Genomic DNA, 5000 nt, shown 5'->3' on the forward strand with positions numbered 1-5000 from the left:
AATTGAGAAGATTCAACGGACCATTGGCTGTTAGATCCCAGAAGGATGAACCGAACTACAGATAGAGACCTCAGGCTTTCTAGAAGTAGATTTAACACAGAGATAGGTAGAGACGACTTCGCCAACTGCGTCATCAGTGAATGAAATACATAAGCATCCGGCCGAGGCTGTGGTGGTCAATGCAGTTCAAAAAATGAACGTTGGTTAACACTTTATTTTTATTGTTATTTTTTTAATCATGACCTTGTAGTGGACTGAAAAGTTAAAAAGTCTGTCGGCATGCTTTATCATCATTTATCATCATAACTCGTTATCTTCTATGAATACACAAAAGCAAGATTATTTATTATTATGTGACCAACACACAATGGCTACAAACAGGGGACTAAAAAGGATGTTTGACAAGGTAATGATAACCTACAGGTGAGCTTTGTATGTGGATGAAGTGATTCCATTTTTGCTGTGGATATCCTGCTAACAGTCGATGGATTTTGATATTTAGTGTCCTTATTTGTTGTTGGTATGCACGAATTCGTTTTCTTTTACGCTTTGCCCTATTGAATTCCGTTTTCTATGACTTGCTCTGTCAGTGTGGACTAAAGAAATAAAGGGAAGTAGTGATAGAATGAGAATGATATGGAAAAGTATAAGAAACTAAAAGGACACATGATAAACGACCAGTAAACGTTTTTGAATAAGACTGAAACGTTTTAGATCATGAAGAATTAGAAACAAGTACTAAAAAAAATCTGGGGAAAAAATCAGAAATACCCAAACAATGGAAGAATCTTAGTATAATGAAAAGAATAGATATAAAGAGAATTTTGAAATTTTAGAAGATGTTGATTTAGAAAGGAAAAATTGAGAAATAAAATACAGTATGTGAGTATGGCGGTGCCTGTAAAAAAAATATTAAACAAGAAATTATAAAAAAAAATTAAACTAGAAAACTAGCTTCAGTCTCAAGGAACACAAAACTAGATTTTTTTTTAAAGCTATGCTAGGAAGTGAAATACGTCTAAACACATTAAAGACATGTTATAACAAAATTCCTGAGAAAAAAAAAAAAACGCTGAAAAATAAGACACAATTTTGATACCAAAATCGAAAAAAAACTCGGCTTAAGGACTTACTAACTATTGCATTAACAGACATAGTTTATAAAATCTAAATACCCACATTGAGGAAAAGAACAGAAAATCATATAAAGGTAAATATAGAGTAACATAATTTACAAGCAGGATTCACACTTGGTAGAAAAACGGAAGTTGACTTAATGATATTGAATTCAATATTGTACTGACACAGGCTATAGTGGAACAAAAATCCTTAATTGTGACAGCTATATATTTCTCTACAGCATACGACTCCAGAGGAATTATATAGGGGACAAAAAAAAAAAAAAAAAAAAAAGCAATGCAGTAGAAATGTACAAAACAAACAAACAAACGATATGACAAAGATCCAGTTGAAGAACAAGATATTCATATTACGGGTGGAATTAGGCAAGGCTGTAATACATCGACAAATATATTTAAACTTATTGCATATGAAATCAGAAATAATAACATTTAGGTTATAATTATGGCAGTTTTCGCTGTAACATCCTGTTATTTGCGGACTACTCTTGCTAAGAGCATTAGATGAAACAAAACAAAATATTCAGAGCTTAGATGAAACCAGTAAGGAATATGAATTAGATATAGTCAGGAAAGTAAAATTCAGATATTTGATTTTAAAAGCAAACCTGAGATTTTTTTTTAAGACGTAGAAGTTATAAATGAAGTAAAATATCTTTGGATCACTAAATGACGGCAAAGAAGTTTTTGAATAATAAAATGAAAATATTTGAAAAGCGAAAATACCTAGCAAATCAAACTCTCCATAAAATCCAAATTTGGAAAAGACACTTGTAAGTCAATAGCAATTCCAAGCAACTAAATAAACCTAACAAAAATATACATTGAACCTAGAAAAAATTGCAAGAAACATATATTGTCTTGGCAGTGGTCTACGAAGTATGGTTGGGACATTATTAATGATTTAGTAAATAACGATAGAAAAACTCCAATACGTAGCGTTTCCCAACTTGGGGTACTGAAATCAATTATAGGAGGTGCTAGGAAGTGATGCACACAAAAATCACATTGATAATGTATCATTGATTACCCAGTTGTGCATATTTGACTTTTTCCATGCTATTTCATTTTTCTAGGGTGTTCTTATTTCTTCTACAAACAATATTGTCAATTTGTTTCAGTTCTAAGGAATCAAGGAAATAAATCATCAAACAGTACACTTGCCTTTCTTTTTATCCTTCTAATAACAAGATAGGGGTGCTGGACTGCTTAGACATGACAACATGCTTTGGTCGGAAAAGGTTGGGAAATGCTGATCTAAGGGAACGGAAATCACATAGGAAGAGAAATAATAGATATTAAGGAAAACCCCAAAATAAATGGATCAAAGGCTGTACAGAATATTAATGAGGATTGAAGATGAATTTACACAAAGTTGAAGAGTTGCCCAAAGAAAGAGCTGGTGGATATAATCTTTAAATGAATTGAGGAATGTTTGAGAACGGGAATGAATAAAAAAACAAAGATAATGATAAAACATGGCAAAGCAAAATAGAAAATCAAGAAAAAAGGTATTGTGGTTATAAACCAGACTCCGTGATATTATTTAAATATAGAACTAACACCCTGCAATTAAATGGCAAGAATATTTTTGCATTTAAGGAAACAAAATCTTCGTTTTGTGAAACACGCCCAGAGGATTCGGAACCCTTCATACCAAACTGCCCAAAGTACAGACAGAAAAAACAAATAAGAGAATTACAAAGAAAATACACGAGCAAATATGTAAAATATTTTTTAAAAGTGATAACATTGACAAAATCGAAAAATATCGTAGTTTTTTTTAATTGCGTATCAAACACAAGAAAACCATAAAAAAATTATCAAGAGTGAATATCGATTCAAGAAATCAACAATGCAATGCGCGTCGGTGGAAGTGCCTAGCGGCGAATTTTTATTTTTCATCTAATTTTTGCACATCAGAAATTATATATATATATATATATATATATATATATATATATATATATATATATATATATATATATATATATATATATATAATGTGTGTGTGTGTGCGTAAATACTGAACATTCACATGATTCACCATCACGTGTTGGACTCGTATATATACACTGTGTTTGTGTATAAGGTCACAGCATTACTCATAAATCGGTCATGTATGAGCTCTGAGCTCTCATACGAGAGAGTAATATGTGTCGACCTCGAGCCCAACACGTGATCCAAGACCATGTTGAATCATATGTTCAGTATTTACTCACATATACATATATCTAATTTCTGACTTGCAGAAATTAGATGTGAAATAAAAATTCGCGCCAAAGCGACTAAATCGCTTTGCATCGGGCGATATTCAAATGGCGTGTATGGAGGAAGGTCATAGATAATTATATATAAATGAATATAAATTATATATAAATTATATATAAATGAAGATGCTTCATCTCTGAAAACTCAACCTCGGCAGAGGTGACACGGCACCTCACCGTCTCCGTGTGCGATACATCAGTTGCCTCCGAGTATCGTCACTGCAGTGACATACCGTGGACTCGCCGTCTATCCTGCGTTCGAACAGTTCCGGACCACTGACAAGATTGAGGTCCGAGTGGGTACCAGCCCTGCAAACCACACACACACACACACACACACACACACACACACACACACACACACACACCTTCCTTCTGGCGCCACCTGAGGTTGAGGGTCCCTTTCATGATCTCTGTGGAACTCCACTCTTAACAGTAGCATCACGTGGACATTGTACCTGTTTCATGTGTGACCTGTCCCGGACCGCTGCAAAGTCAAGATGTATAAGTAATATCTAAGTTGTAAATGAATAGTGTGGACCCAAGTCACGCAAAATAAAATATTGTATAATCTTGGAGAAAGGGTTGATATGAACGCGAAGTTACAGTGTGAAATAGAAAGAAAAATCGTGAAAACGGGGAAACGCGAAGAAAAGACAATTCTACGTGCATTATAAGGATACTGAAAAGGAGTACATGAGTATACGCTAGGAGGCATTTAGCTGCGATCGAAGCCTATCACTTGTGCCCTAAGTGCCTGGGAATAAATGGGATTAGATTAACTTGTATTTCTTCGCCAGCAATTACCGCTAATATCCTTGGAGACATTATCGTGCTATAGAGGGCAAACGAGAGAATTAAAGAAAGTATATTGGGTCATCATAGACTACAATGATAATTACTTTTAAATTGTAATTTATATAAAAAATATGTGCATAAATGCATTTTACTTAAACCAATGTAAATGGTAAACTTTGAGCTAAGAGTTTGAATAACAACAACTAGAGACAAATATACACATTACAAATACACGCGCGCTTGCACACACATTCACTCACATATACACACACGTACACGTATAAATACACACATCGTGAGCCCAGCTTGATACCATCATATACACAGTATATACATGAAAATTATTATTGCTGTTGTTTTTGTTTTGTCATTGTTATCATGATCAGCACCGTCTTTGGATGAAACAAACTTCTTTTGAATTTTAACATTTTAAAGTTCGTCGTAAGAAATTAAAATTGTTAGCTTTTTTGTTGTTGTAATCACATGTTCTTGTCCAAGTATATGACAATCCGTATTACGGAAGTATATGTTAACTAGGAACTATTTATATATTTTTCCTACTAATACTATGAATTCTAATTGATATAGTTACCACTGATTTCAAATTTGCCACGTCTTGGGCATCGGCCTTGTGGCGCAACGGATAACGCGTCTGACTACGGATCAGAAGATTCCAGGTTCGAATCCTGGCAAGGTCGGTAGGAAACGTTTTCTTTTGTTGGGTTTCATCTTTCATGTGACCTTGCGAGTCCTACGAAGAATTTGGTCCGGTTTTGAAAAAAAAATAAAATAA

At 33.9% G+C, this 5000-nt stretch overlaps 1 long non-coding RNA gene and 1 other non-coding gene across 2 annotated transcripts in view; both read left to right on the forward strand.

Moving 5' to 3' along the window:
- The window catches only part of LOC143035025 (uncharacterized), a 132907-nt gene that overhangs the window by 12242 nt on the left and 115665 nt on the right, over window positions 1–5000 (forward strand). The gene's annotated exons all lie outside the window — the stretch shown is intronic.
- TRNAR-ACG (transfer RNA arginine (anticodon ACG)) lies at window positions 4833–4905 on the forward strand. Its single transcript has one exon. It is a non-coding gene; the product is annotated as a tRNA-Arg (tRNA).

Source organism: Oratosquilla oratoria, chromosome 18 (genome assembly GCF_046742065.1).
Source record: "Oratosquilla oratoria isolate Oo_2021 chromosome 18, ASM4674206v1, whole genome shotgun sequence".
NCBI lineage: Eukaryota > Metazoa > Arthropoda > Malacostraca > Stomatopoda > Squillidae > Oratosquilla > Oratosquilla oratoria.